We start from the raw sequence: 15,915 nt of genomic DNA on the forward strand, positions 1-15,915 counted from the left end.
TATGAGACTGGATTCGTGATTTGCTGTCAGAGAGGTCATAGTTGGTAGTAATTGACGGAAAATCATAGAGTAAAACAGAAGAGTTTTCTGACGTTCTCCAAGGTAGTGTTGTAGGCCCTTTGCTGTTCCTTATCTATATAAGCGATTTGGGAGGCAATCTGAGCAGGCGACTTAGGTTGTTTGCAGATGCCGCTGTCGTTTATCGAATAGTAAAGTCATCAGAAGATCAAAACAAATTGGAAAACGATTTAGAAAAGATATGTGAATGGTGCGAAAATTGGCAGTTGACCCTAACTAACGAAAAGTGTGAGGTCATCCACATGAGTGCTAAAAGGAATCCGTTAAACTTTGGTTAACTTTAAAAATCAGTCAAATCTAAAGGCCGTAAATTCAACTAAATACCTAAGAATTATAATTACGAACAACTTAAATTGGAAGGAACACACAGAGTGTTGTGGGGAAGGCTAACCAAAGACTGCGTTTTATTGGCAGGACACTTAGAAAATGTAACAGACCTACTAAGGAGACGGCCTACACTACCCTTGTCCGTCCTCTTTTAGGACAGTGCTGCGCGGTGTGGGATCCTTACCGGATATGACTGACTGAGTACACCGAGAAAGTTTAAAGAAGGGCAGCACGCCTTCTATTATCGCAAAATTGGGGAGAGAGTGTCGCTGAAATGATGTAGGATTTGGGGTGGACATCATTAAAAGAAAGGCGTTTTTCGTTGCGAAGGAATCTTCTCACGAAATTCCAATCACCAAATTTGTCTTTGGAATCCGAAAATATTTTGTTGACGCCTACTTACATTGGGAGAAACGATCACCTTGATAAAATAAGGGATCAGAGCTCGTGTGGGAAGATATAGGTGTTCGTTCTTTCCGCACGCTATACGAGAGTGTAATAATAGATAAATGTGAAGGTGGTTCGATGAATACTCTGCCAGGCACTTAAATGAAATTTGCAGGGTATCGATGTAGATGTAGATGTATACATCTCAAGTGCTCTTCATATTTCCCAGCGCTAATGGAACAAAACGCAGCTTGTCCTCTTTACTTCTAAGATGCCTGTCTGAGGCTGACAGAATATGAAACGAACTGATAGTACAGTTAAATGTCACTAAACAGATACAGTCTCACAAATTACTGATTTTATGCTCTATATAGCTATGAAAAGTTTCTTTTGCATAGCGCTGGACTTTTAATAATTCTTATACTAAATTACTTTATAACAACCCTGGTATTTTCGTTGCATGAAACATTTATTGTGAGTCGTTACTGGTTATGAATTAGTCGTTTTCGATAACTTCGCTATCCACAGTGATTGAGAGTTTCTATATTGCAGTATTCCTGAACTGCAACTGAATTCGTGCATCATGGGCTTTGGCTCATAGTTTTGGAAGTGATGCGTCGGCGTAACTTTTAGTTTCTGTAATAGCTTTCCGCCTTCACTGTATGAAACAATACACTGAGACAAATTTCAGTATTCGCAAAGCACAGCGCCTCACAGAATTTTGTTATCTGCCTGTTCGTATTGTTCGGTGGAGGCGTCTCTTAAAACAGTAACAACGAATTTCTTCGGGAACTTGGGACAAGGTGGAAAAATTAAAGTTTAACGTATCGTCGACCATGAGGTCATATGTGACTGAGCACAAAGAAATCAACGATTTTTTTCCGAAGTGTAAAATAGCGACATACACTGTAATCGCTTCAGGTAAAGATGGAAAACCAAGATATTGATAGCCAGTTGGAGTTTTAAACACGACTTCGCTGCACCATATTACTCGGTTCCATAAGCTGAACTTCCGATGTGAAGTCGAAGTCCCGCATGTTTCCTTTGCGCGATGTGGCCTTTTAAGTATTCAATATCCGCACCGCAGGCCGTGGCTATTGAGGCAGTAACTGTCTGGTCCCGTTTGTCCAGTGACGTCACTGACGCAGAGCGTGGTCGGTGGCGTCACCGAGCAGTGGGCGTGTGGTTTCGCAGGCGTCTGGCGGGGGTGGCCGCAGCTGTCAAACGGTGTCGCGTGGGCGTCGCTGCCGCGCGGACCGTTGCTAGGCAACACGGCAGCCCCCGCAGTTTGCTATACGCCGTGGTTTAACGAGTTATTGGTACTGCTTGTGGATGTGCTGTTTGCAGAACATTCTGCTTTACGAGAGACCATAGACATTAGGTTTACAGTTGCTGCTGTGGTTATACGTACATTTATCAGTATTTAGGATACTGTAATTACACCTGCGTAAGAAAGACAACAGTAACCAGCCATTCTACAGCAATTAGAATTATTTCTCATCTGTCATAGCAAACCGTCTTGTTAGGCACAGATTTTTGGCTACAGCTCTAATCAAAAAAATGGCTCTGAGCACTATGGGACTTAACATCTGAGGTCATTAGTCCCCTAGAACTTAGAACTAATTAAACCTAACTAACCTAAGGACATCACACACATCTATGCCCGAAGCAGGATTCGAACCTGCGACCGTAGCGGTCGCGCGGTTCGAGACTGAAGCGCCTAGAACCGCATGGCCACTGCGGCCGGTAACTCTAATCATTTTAGGTCACTTATTCGTTTAGATTGTAAGGCACTCAATGTAATTAACTACCTCCAGTAACCTAAAATGAGTGCGGTGTGAAACCATTCGAATATGAACTAGAAGTTAAAGTAGTAGTAATCTTCCGAACACCGTGAATCGCCTGCGGCAGTAATTCACGTCACGTATTAAGAAAGTGTTTTTAAATTTTTCATTGCTGGTGAACCTATGTCATATTCAGTACTACAGTACTCCGTAGTTTATTAGTGTATCTCTTCATTTGAAATTTTTACAAAAAAGCAAATAAGATTCTTTGTTTATTTGCAGCTAATTTCTGTTTGTTTCCCAGTAATAACATAAAAATTAAATTTACTGTCTAAAAAAAGAAATATTTACATAATGAGGTTTGTACATGTCCATACATTACTACAAATGTTGTATCCTAGTATTATTTTGCGAAAATAATCAGCCATTTTCAGTAACTGTTAATTAACAGACATAAATAATAGAAATATTGTGCAGCGATTTAAGTATTCCAAATTTGAAACTGCAATGTTCTATCCATTGTTTTTACAGGAACTAGCGCTAGATTAGCGATTCTGGAATACTGAAAACCTTGCTCAGATTGTCGTCAACAATTACCCTTAGAGACGAAACAGTAGAAGGATGTAGGAAGAAATTACCTAAGACACTACGTCATAACTACACCAAGTGATTTATGGAAACCGCAGAAAATCCAAATAAACGTCGAAAGGGCACTACACTTAAGAAGGTAGTTGGTTCTTATGAAAAGGTCAAATTTTTTATAAATATTCGTTTGTGTGTTTGGGTCCAGAAACGCTGCAAATTTATTGAGGTAAGTCATTGTCCTGTATAGGCTACTGTTATTTTTGCAAAGTACACTTTACTTCGTGCTTTTGCGCTATACTTCAGTCCGGAACTGCGCTGCTGCTACGGTCGCAGTTCGAATCCTGCCTCGGGCATGGATGTGTGTGATGTCCTTAGGTTAGTTATGTTTAAGTAGTTCTAAGTCTAGGGGACTGATAACCTCAGATGTTAAGTCCCATAGTGCTTAGAGCCATTTGAACCATTTTTGCGCTATTATCTGTTTTGTCCTCTTCTTTGAATAAAAGCTGTGGCTAAACTGCTGAATGTATTGATAGTACGCAAAGTCTATTAGTGTCTGCTCTATCACTTTTTAACAATCCCGTTTATCACTTAGCCACAAACTTTACCCCTTTTGAAACATTTTCAATTGCTGTACAACTTGTTGTTTAATTTAATTGTTAAAGTCTAAAACTGACCTCAACCCGAGACATTGTGGCGTGGCTTTCTTCATCTTCTTCTTTTTTTTTTTTTTTTTTATTCATCAGTTTTCTGACTGGTTTGTTGGGGTCTGACACGAATTCCTCTCCTGTGCCAACATCCTCATCTCAGAGTAGCACCTGCAACCTACGTTCTCAATTATTTGCTGACTATATTCCAACCTCTGTCTTGCTCTACAGTATTTGTCCTCTACAGCTCCCCTAGCACCATGGAAGTGATTCGCTGACGTCTTAACAGATGTCCTACCATCATATCCCTTCTTCTTGTCAATGTTTTCCAGATATTCCGTTCCTCTTCTACTCTGCCAGAACCTCCTCGTTCCTTACCTTACCAGTCCACCTAATTTTCAACATTCGTTTGTAGCACCACATCTCAAATACTTCGATTCCGTTCTGTTCCGGTTTTCCCATAGTCCATGTTTCACTACCAAACAATGCTTTTTATGTCCCTGCTCAGTCCGTCATGGGTTATTTTTCTGCCTAGGTAACAGAATTCCTTAACTTCATCTACTTCGTGACCATCAATCCACCTGCTATGTTCCTCGCTGTTCTCGTTTCTTCTACTTCTTATTATTTTCGTCTTTCTTCGGTTTACTCTCAATCCGTATTCTGTACTCATTAGACTGTTCATTCCGTTCAGCAGATCATGTAATTCTTCTTCACTTTCACCCAGAATAGCAATATCATCAGCGAGTCGTATCACTGATATCCTTTCACCTTGGACAATGATTCCACTCTTGAACCTTTCTTTCACCGGCATCATTGCTTCTTCGATGTGTAGATTGAACAGTAGTGGCGAAATACTATATCCCTATCTTACACCCTTTTTAAACCGAGTACTTCGTTCTTGGTCGTCCACTCTTATTATTCCCTCTTGATTGTTGTACGTATTGTATATTACACGTCTCTCCCTATAGCTTACCCCTATTTTTCTCAGAATTTCGAACATCTTGCATCATTTTACATCGTCGAACGATTTTTCCTGGTCGACAAATCCTACGAATGTATCTTGATTTTTCTTTAGTCTTGCTTCCGTAATTAACCGCTACGTCAGAATTTACTCTCTAGTGCTTTTGCCTTTCCTAAAGCCATACTGATCGTCATCCAATACATACCCAATTTTCTTTTCTATTCTTCTGCGTATTATTCTTGTGAGTAACTTTGGTGCATGAGCTGTTAATCTGATTGTTCGATCATTCTCGCACTTGTCAGCTCTTGCAATCTTCGGAACTGTGTGGATGATATTGTTCCGAAAGTCAGATGGTATGCCGCCAGACTCATATATTCTACAAACAACGTGAATAGGCGTTTTGTTGCTCCTGCCTCCAATGATTTTACAAAGTCTAATAGAATGTTATCTATCCCTTCTACCTTATTTGGTTTTGTAAGTCTGGCAGAGCTCTTTTAAATTCTGATTCTAATACTGGATCCTCTATCTCTTCTAAACCGACTCATGTTTCTTCTTCTATCAGATCAGACAGATCTTCCCTCTCGTAGAGGCCTTCAGTGTACCCTTTCCACTTATGCACTCCCTACTCTGCATTTAATAGTGGAATTTACGTTGCAATCTTAATGTTACCATCCTTGCTTTTAATTTCACTTGAGATGGTTTTGATTTTGCTATTTGCTTAGTCATTCGTTCCGACAATTATTTCTCTTTCGATTTCTTCACAGTTTTCATGCAGCCTTTTCATCTTAGCTTCCTTGCAGTTCTTATTTATTTCATTCATCAGCGACTTGTATTTCTGTATTCCTGAATTTCACTGAACATTTTTGTACTTTCTTCTTTCATCTATCGTCTGAAGTATTTCTTCTGTTGTCCATGGTTTCTTCGCAGTTATCTTCTTTATACCTGCGTTTTTCTTTCCAATTCTGTGATTACCCTTTTTAGAGATGTCCATTCCTCTTCAACTGTACTGCCTACAGAGCTATTCCTTGTTGCTGTATCAATATCCTTACAGAACTTCAAGCATATCTCGTCATTCCTTACTACTTCCGCATCACACTTTTTGCGTATTGATTCTTCCTGAGTAATCTCTTAAACTTCAGCCTACTCTTCATCATTGCTGTACTGTGAACTGACTCTATACCTGCCCCTGGGTAGGCTTTACAATCCAGTATCTGATTTCGGAATCTCTGCATGGCCATGATGTAATCTAACTGAAATCTTCCCTTATCACCCGGCCTTTTCCAAGTATACCTCCTCCTCTTGTGATTCTTGAACAGAGTATTCACTATTACTAGCTGAAATTTGTTATAGAACTCAATTTGTCTGCCTCCTCTCTCATTCCTTGTCCCAAGCTCATATTCTCCTGTAACGTTTTCTTCCACTTCTTCCCCTATAACTACGTTCCAGTCTCCCATGACTGTTAGATTTTCATGTCCCTTTACGCACTGTATTACTTTTTGAGTATCCTCGTTTGCTTTCTCTATCTCTTCATCTTCAGCTTGCGACGTTGGCATGTATACATGAACTGTCGTTGTCGGTGTTTTTTTTTTTTTTTTTTTTTTTTTGCTGTCGATTCTGGTAAGAACAACCCTATCACTGGACTGTTCACAGTAATAGACCCCCTGCCCTCTCTTGTTATTCATAACGCGCGGGATACTGGGTATAGGATTCAGTCTCAGTGTATTCACTGTACGTCTCAATACGAACACGCATGTTGTTGGCGATCGCTTGTGTCGGTACTGTACTGCAGTTACAGTGGTTTCACGTGAGGCGTGTAATGAGAACAGATTAAAATAGGCACGGAGGGCGTTTGATTAGTCAGGTTTCTTGCCTGTACTGTGCTACGTTCGTGAAAAGAAGCAACACTTTTGTGGGATGCAGTAACCTATTCATGACGCAGATGAGTTCTTTCACTTTTACAGATCCAGATATTGTAAGATGCATGCTTATTTATCCTTTCCGACTGCTCAGATAACCGTAACAAAGATTTGTTTTAAGCTTAACAATTTTAGGTTTGTGATTCTTGATGTCCAATGGACTTAGGAGAAAGCACACCCCAGTAGCGCTAATTATGACATTCCATGGCGTATCAGTAATGTCGAGAAAAGTGGAAGTTCAAATTCATTTCGGTATCATGTGTGGGGTAACTGGTGGTTAAAAACAACGAATGACGAATTGGTAACTTCCAGAAGGGCAAGTGGATGTTAGAAAGCCATTCCATCAGCCTTAACCTTCTGATTGTAAAGCACGGCGTGTCGTACCTTGATTGCGCTTGTAGATTCCGCGACCTGTGGGAACGAGAGGACGGAAACCTGCTTTGTACTGCACAAATACAATCTACAGCCACCTACACCTTTATCTCTGTTCCTTGTCGTACGACAAGCAGACCCACAACTTCTCGTAAAAGAATTACGAGGGGCGTTCAAAAAATAACGCAACACTTTTTTTCTGAAAGCGGAATGGTTTTATTCGGAATTCCAGCACACTATGTTATTACCCACTCTTTTGGCTACAGAAGCCTATTTGTCAACATAATCTCCGTTCAATGCGACGGCCTTACGCGCTTCTAACTGCGAGAGGCCGTATGCCCGGATGGTACCACTCCACTGGTCGGCGCCTCGCTGCGTCAGTAACCTCCCCATCATGCATATACTGCTTCCCGAGGAGTGCATCCTTCAGTGGGCCAAGCACATGGAAGTCGGAAGGTGCGGCATCCAGGCTATACGCTGAATGAGCAAGAACAGTCAAATGAAGTTTTATGAACTCCTCTCGGATGCACAGACTTGAGTTGTCATGCAGAAGGAGAGCTTCGTTTGCATTTTCCTGGCGACGAACACCCTGAAGTCGTTTCTTCAGTTTCCTGAGGGTAGCACAATACACTTCAGAATTTATCGTTGCACTAAGACGACAGCAAAGAGGATAATCTCTTAAGAGTCCCAAAAGACAGTTCTCATGACTTTACCGGCTGTCGCTGCGGCTTTAGACTTTTTCTTTAGAGGAAAGGTGGTGTGGCGCTACTCCATGGACTTCTGTTTTGTTTACGGTTCGAAGTGATGAACCCATGTTTCATCGCCTGAGATGATGTTCGATAAAAACGTGTCACGATCAGCCTCGTTACTATGAAGAATTTCCGTATAGATGGTCCTTCGATGCTCTTTCTGATATTCTGTTGGGCAGCAGGGATCCTTTCAGTACCCCGACTGGTGGAAGAGTCCGTCAGCACTACCAACAGAAATGTCCAGCTGTGCAGCGAGGTGTCGGATTGCGATCCGCCGATCACCTGGAATGAGAATGTCCGTACGTTTCACATTGCCATTTTGAAGGCCGTCTGTCTGCACCTAGTGAAACTATAGGGGCTGAAGCGGGAATATTCCACGACGTCCCGCAACAAATTCAGCATTTTTTCAACCGAAAGTGGCCGAGCATAAAATGTGTTGATTTGCTTACTGAACGCTCTTCGTGAATGAATGAGAGCAGGGTGCAATGAAGCGCCAGGTTCATCACCGGACTCGCAGTTCAGAATAAACTATGTTGAATAAATTTAATATTTTATTTAGTAAAGCCATCTCAGTCAAGTTAACATACATCTTCCCAGATAACTTCACTGAAACCTTACTCCTGTCCTAGCCTACTATCTACAAGCCACGAATTGTTTACTACTTGGGTGAACCATCACAATGCAGCAAGATAAACGGTTCACCTACCAGCGAAGTTGTGAAGCATTAGAGTCAAACCTGTCCTTCGTCCGCCGCTATGAGTCCTTGTAAATAAGTATCTTGTGTGAACGGTCTTGGCTCCCGACAACCACGCGCAATAAATGTTAATGCCAGACCACGTTATTTTTGTTTTCAGTGTAATGTACTGCGGGCTTTGAAAAAGCAGTTAGGTTTGTCAGAAAAACTCATGGCATAAATTCGCTCTTTATCTATTTGTCTTGAAGTAAAGGAACACTTAATCTACATCTACATCTACATCTACGTTCAGAAAGTCACCTTACGGTATGTGGCGGTGCGTACTTTGTGCAGCGGCGTCACTTACCCACTCTCCAATTCCAGTAGCGAAAGGTTCGCCGGAAGAACGATTGCTGCTAAGCCTCCGTGTGAATTCGAATATCACTAATTTTACCTTCGTGGTCTTTTGATTAAATATGTATTGGTTGAATCTTACAGGAATATACGCTCTCGGAGCTGTAACGGTAAATTGCACTGTTATGTAGAATGTCTCACATGCAGCGTCAGCCATTGGAGTTGCCTGACCATCTCCGTGATGACTGAGTGAACCTCTGACCTCTACCAGCGCTACGTGGTACGGATCCCAGACGATCGAACGAGGGTTTTGTGAAATAGCTCCTTTTATGATGGACTACGTGTTCTGAGGATTCCTCCCGTTAATCTCAGTGTGACATCTGCCTTATCTGTGATTAATTTTTTTCGCTCCGTGCCCATACCGCTAGATATTTCGTGAATGTGGCTGCTTCCAATGATTGTTCTGCAATCATGCTATTACACAGTAAAGGGTCTTTCTATTTATGCACAGCACCCCAAATTTGTTTATGTTGAAGTCAACTGTCCATCGCAGGACTTATATTTATTTGTGGCTTGACGATTACTGGTTTGTTTGGAGATTCGGTGGTCTGATCTTAGAAATTTTAGTGTTATCTACACTGTGTAGGGCCTGAACAGCTATGCTATTGACTTCAAACTTTTGTTTTAAGCACATTTTGTGCAAGACTTAGTTGTTAACACCAGTTTAGGCTCACAAAATGCACCACTAAACAATATATATGACATGTGATTCAATTAAATTCATTTTTATTAGAAACAGTTAGTGCTTAGCTACACTGTTATTTACTACTGCACTTACAGGAAATGAGCTCCAGGTACTTTACTAACTGAGTTGCTCAAGCGGATGCAACCGACGTCCTAGATGATACAGAGCCGTTGACAGTTGTTTGGTTGTATTCCAATTAAACTATATCCCAGAAGACAGTATAACTTATTATCATCATGTCGGTTTGTAGCCCTATAACGTGACATTAAAACTAATTGTTTCCTCGGCTATGTGTTCTGTTCCATTACGCTATCACTGCGCCCCTTCCAAGATAGGTGTTGTCCAATGCTCTGTAGCGTGCGTTGTGTATGACATAGAAATGGTGGTACGAACAGTGTAACGTCACACTGGGGACGGGGCGCGAGTTCGGATATGGCAACGGTGCTGAACAACATCGACTGAGACGTTAAAGGTGCCAGTTCAGCGTTCACTGCTATTGGCTCCTTGCTCGTTCCGAATAAGAGTCCAGTGTCCCAAACACTGCGCGTATAACGCTAAACCGATTATTATACGTGAAAAACCCACTGCAGGGAGGTGACTTCTCGATGCATTGAAATGAAGTGAAAGGTGTTTTCCGAAACTGTTGATGGATGCCCCTATATAACTTTTGTTCACCTAGTTCGTGTATTTTTCATATCCGTCTAGAGGAGATGTGTGGTAAACGTAAATGGCGCTAAGAAATATTAAAATGACGGGCTATAAAAAGGAAAGGCTATTGTTGTTTAACGTCCTACCGATGATGGGATTATTGGAGCACAGACTCTGATAGGACAAGGACTTGGAAGGGAATCGTTGGTACCAATCGAGCATTCGCTTGTAGTGATTTATGGAAACTAAGAACAACGTAAATCTGGAAGGCCGAATGGTTGATTCTCTGTTCCTCCGAAATTCGAATCCAGAGTCTTCACTGCTGAGCTACTACGCTCGGCCTGGTGGGTACGATACACAAGGCTAGGAAGAGGAGCGTTTTTTGACTGCTGGATGAAGAAGAAGCCTATAATTTATTACGTATTGGTTGAAATGTCTTTTCCCATGTGCTTTAGAAACTAAAGTTGTTCGTACTTCAGCCCGCATCTCGTGGTCGTGCGGTAGCGTTCTCGCTTCCCACGCCCGGGTTCCCGGGTTCGATTCCCGGCGGGGTCAGGGATTTTCTCTGCCTCGTGATGGCTGGGTGTTGTGTGCTGTCCTTAGGTTAGTTCGGTTTAAGTAGTTCTAAGTTCTAGGGGACTGATGACCATAGATGTTAAGTCCCATAGTGCTCAGAGCCATTTTTGTTCGTACTTTACCATGCATCTTGCTTCAGATACCATGAGAAGTGGTAAAAGAAGGGTGGAGGGGTGGAGGTAAGTGGTCTTGTTTTTTAATACGAGGTCTTTCTTGCGCAATGGAAAAAGTAGCTTTTTGAGATTTTCTCACTCGTCTCTGCCACTCATCTGGGCTACAAAACACATGTCCAATATGGGGGAAATGTAAAGCTCAAAGTCAAGGGATGTCCTCAAAAGAGTGAAACAGAGGTAATAACGGTCTTCGGGAGGAGAAGGCTTGGCATTCTGAATCTGCATTTTCTTTATTATCTCCTGAGTCACATTCAGGGCACTGATGCAAAAGTACATTACCTATTTCCTAACCAGAAACTTGGATCAAAGTGCCTGACAGTCGCAACAAGGAGCTGAGAAATCGCGTTAACAGAGCACATGTGCAGATAACCTATTGATAATACAGTTAAATATCTGGTCTGGTCTGTCAGCTTGTATTCTATGGTACATGTGTGTATCATGCGATCATACCAAATCTCACCCCCACATTCATATTAGAATGCAAATAAGAAGTAAAAAATTTATGAAGAAAGAAAGCAGGATGGAGGAGATTACGGAACTGTCAACAGATACTCACAATCAATCTTTCAACCGACTCACGATATTTTCAATTGAACGTTGATAACGAAGTAGAAAGATGATACTTGAACAAATGAATGCAGGCATGTATATAGAACACGTGACTGGAACACTGCCTGTCACCAATAAATAGGCGAATATAGCGGAAAATACACGTAGGTGTTTAAAGGAAAGAGTACCACTTACACCCGCAAGCAAATACCCACTGCCTATGACTAAAACATGATGAAAAGACAAGCGACAATCAATTCAAACAACCCACTGCACACGCCGTGAGCTGCTGTCAGGGAACATAAAGCATCAGCCAGAAACATTTGTTGCTATAGGTACATTTTTCTTCACAAGTAAGAGAGATTCTTTCATGAATTTTGCACAGCATACAAACCATACTTACAGGTGTATGAAACTCTAGAATTCTCCAAATCTATTAAAAACTGTGGTAACAATTGAGATAATTAACTACAAAATTTGATTTTTTTCTAAACATAAAACTTAAAACGTAACAGCTCATTCATTTTTTCATAAATTAAATAGATTCTAGAGTTTCAGACCCCTCTAAATACGGTTTGTTCAAATGGCTCTGAGTACTATGGGACTTAACTGCTGCGTCATTAGCCCCTAGAACTTAGAACTACTTAAACCTAACTAACCTAAGGACATCACACACATCCATGCCCCAGGCAGGATTCAAACCTGCGACCGTAGCGGTCGCGCGGTTCCAGACTGTAGCGCCTAGAACCGCTCGGCCACTCCGGCAGGCAATATGGTTTCTATGCTGTGCAAGATTCATCGAACAGAAAAGTGTACCTATAGCAATAAATACAGCCAATAGTAAGTGAAAAACTGATGAAATTTCACATGTAAAAAAAATTATTTTGTTATGTTTTTGAACTTCCGGTGCTAAGAGTGTGAATCCTGAATCCTTCCTGGGCATGCAGACAAAGTTTTATGAATTTACTTGTAAAAGTATAGATAGTGGAAATTAAAATGTCCTGTGGTGCCTCTCCTGGTCCAATTCGGCCCGTTTGACGTCGTACCCTCTTAAGTTAAAAGTACTACTATAGACGGCGACGGCTAAAAGAGCAGAGACTGGGCTGATACGAACACTTTGCCGTCTTCTTGGACATAAGTGTTCACTACAGAAATTAATTTTTGCTGCGCAGATGAATGGCTTGGAGTATATATATGCGCTAACCTAACTTTGAAAGACTTACAAACATATCTTTTGCTGGGTTGTAAAGGAGTGCTCGTACCTTGTCAGCCTTACAGTCTTCAACTAACTCAGACGAAGTAAATTCTAAGACTTTACGCAGAATTATGACTAGGTTCAGGAATTTATAATTCGCTAGACTGTTTTGCTATAGTGTAATTTCTATTTAATAAAAGGTGTAACTAAGTTCTTCCTGAAGCAGGTATTTCTGCTGTCAGTGGTACATTGTTTACCGTAAGCGTATGAAATAATTCGCAAACAGTCGAAAACTACCGAAACGACAAATAACTTCTGCTAAATTGGTGCTAATATTAGTTTCGAACGTGAAAAATTTGGCGGCGTATGACACGTTTGCAACAGTATAGCGGAATTAAATAAATTCGTTGCGAATGCAATAATAATGAATTAGCAGAAACTGTCATACAGCTATAAATTCGCAGCTACAGTATTTTATTGTAATTTCCCATGTGTGTCATACACAATGGACGACCAGTGTCAATATTAACAGCTGACTGTGATCGAGCTGCCCTATTTATTGAGCACACAAAGGTCGCGGCCACCAGTTCTATGTACAGAAATCGTTCCCAGCGCCGCGAATCATTCAATTAATAGTGACATTTGCAAACAGCTATCGCTCTGCGAGAGCACGGAGAGTGATGCCACTGTTTGTTGTTTCCACGTATCAAAGCAGAGTAAATAAGAGAGCATGTGCAACATGGTATCCGAACGCTGCATAGGTCGCGAGCGACATCTTCCGTACTCGGAAAGCATCTGCGCAGAACTTGCTGTTCCCGAAAGGTAATTAGTTATAATTTTATTTTCGTTGGTAATTGTGACACAGTTTAACCTGTTCAAGGACTTCGTTATTACTTCTGGATAGTTTTGTTTACATCAAGACGAACACATGAGATCAACGAACCATACTATGGCACTCCCGCCATAGCGGGAGAGATGCAGGTTATTGTGCCTGTGATTATGTTACGTGAATAATAACCAAGTGCATTTAAAAGACTAAAAATATACTGATAATTTGCGAACGATGAGAGACGCAGTAAATTTTTAGGAACTTTCGGATGTTCGTCTGAAATTAGTTACGGAAGTATACGGAATGGCAGAACAGTACTATCTAAGCCTGTGATGGCGGTTTCCCGAAGCCACGTCACGCAAATGGCGAGATAATTCCTTTGAAAAGATAGCTACTGAGTACTTGCGTCAGTCTTGTCCAGTCAGAGTTCTTCTCGCCTGCATTCATCGTCAATGACATGGCAAATCTTAATCATCTTCCCTCTGAGTATATAACAATCATCCGTCCGTTTTAAGAAAACAATCATCCCTTAGTTCTTTACGTTTTGCGAATGATAGTCATCAAGTTTTAATAATGACCTCTAAAAAATAAAATTATGTAATTTTTTGTTTGCTTGCTGATACATGTTTACAATCCTGGTGCACACTGAAGTCGCCGTGCTGTAGCACGCCACTACAGGAACCAAAGTAAAATGGCGCGAACTGTTGTGTAAGTGCAATATCGTGGCGGTTATTCGTTTCCTGCCACTGAGGAGGATAAACGATGCTACAATTCATGCTGACAACTGAGCTGGTAAAATTACCCAGTAACAATACATTATCGCATGACAAAGTTATTAGATGAATAAGTCTGAATGACAAAGGACAAATGGCAGACTAAGTGTCTGTGCAGATCCGGCAATCACCAAGGAAGTGATGACTGTAGTGACCCGCTGTTTTGGCTGTTGTGAAACACTACGTTTTTGCTGCGCTTTATTATGGAACTACGGATGTTCAAATGGTTCAAATGGCTCTGAGCACTATGGGACTCAACTGCTGAGGTCATTAGTCCCCTAGAACTTAGAACTAGTTAAACCTAACTAACCTAAGGACATCACAAACATCCATGCCCGAGGCAGGATTCGAACCTGCGACCGTAGCGGTCTTGCGGTTCCAGACTGCAGCGCCTTTAACCGCACGGCCACTTCGGCCGGCTAAACTACGGATGTATTTGAGCAAAGTGTTCAGAGATGAGGGGGGAGTGAAGAATCTTCTCTTTCACTGAAATGCAAGGTTTTATTAGGTAGGTTAATTCAGAGGAAGCTTTACGATGAAACATATTTTACAGACCATGGTTATCGCACTTTTATTCGCGTAAGTGTTCGCGCTGGCAAATCTCTTTGCATTGTCAGACTATTCTTTATTCTCCTTATATACTCAGAGGAGTAATCTCCCTAGTCTATGTTCCTCAGCTTCTCAGAGATGCTGTAATACTGATGGATACTTTATAAATATAGATGCCAGAATTCCTTCTGCTCTATCTTAAACTGTGGCTTCGATATCTGTCTCGGCAACAATGGCTCATTGGCAGCTTATTCTGAAAACAAACATAGAAGATTGTGTCCAGACACGTCTATGCTGATCATCGGGGCTAAGTTCGAAGCGGGACTCTTCATTAAGGACAATTTTACTCCAGTCAATGAGATTCCAGGCCGAAAACGTATCTGGACAAGGCCTGGACCGCGGTGGGACACCTACCTGACTGTCGCCCGCTATACGGACCGACAACCAGGCTCTCGGGTGCCATATGTGTTAGTAGCAGGACTCCTTTGGTTGTCATCCGCAGCAACCTTACAGCACAGCAGTAAGTTGACGATATCCTACCCCATGTATTGTTGCCCTTCATGGCAAGTCATCCACGGCTTACATCTCAGCAAGATAATGCCCGCCCGCACAGGACGAGAGTTTCTACTCCTTGTCTTCGCAATTCCCAAACCCTACCTTGGTCAGCAAGGGCGCCTGATCTGTCCCCAATTGAGAATATCTGGAGCATTATGGGTTGGGCGCTACATCCACCTCAAGATATAGACGCGCCAGTTGGACAGAATTTGGCACGATATCCCTCAAGGGGACATCCAACAACTCTATCAATAAATACCAAGCCGAATAACTGCCTGTGTAAGGGCCACAGATGGACCAATGCGTTATTGACTTTCTCAATTTGTAAAGCTCTTTCTCTTGAATAAATCATTAGTTTTTTTCTGAAATTGTAATGATATGTTTATCTGTAGATGAACATCACATCTAGTGATTTCCGTCCTATTCGGATAATTCCTTTGTGGTTTCTCTCTTTCTATCTTTATATTTTTGTTAAAATGTTAAATATATCGGC

This window comes from Schistocerca serialis, chromosome 1, assembly GCF_023864345.2.
Source record: "Schistocerca serialis cubense isolate TAMUIC-IGC-003099 chromosome 1, iqSchSeri2.2, whole genome shotgun sequence".
NCBI lineage: Eukaryota > Metazoa > Arthropoda > Insecta > Orthoptera > Acrididae > Schistocerca > Schistocerca serialis.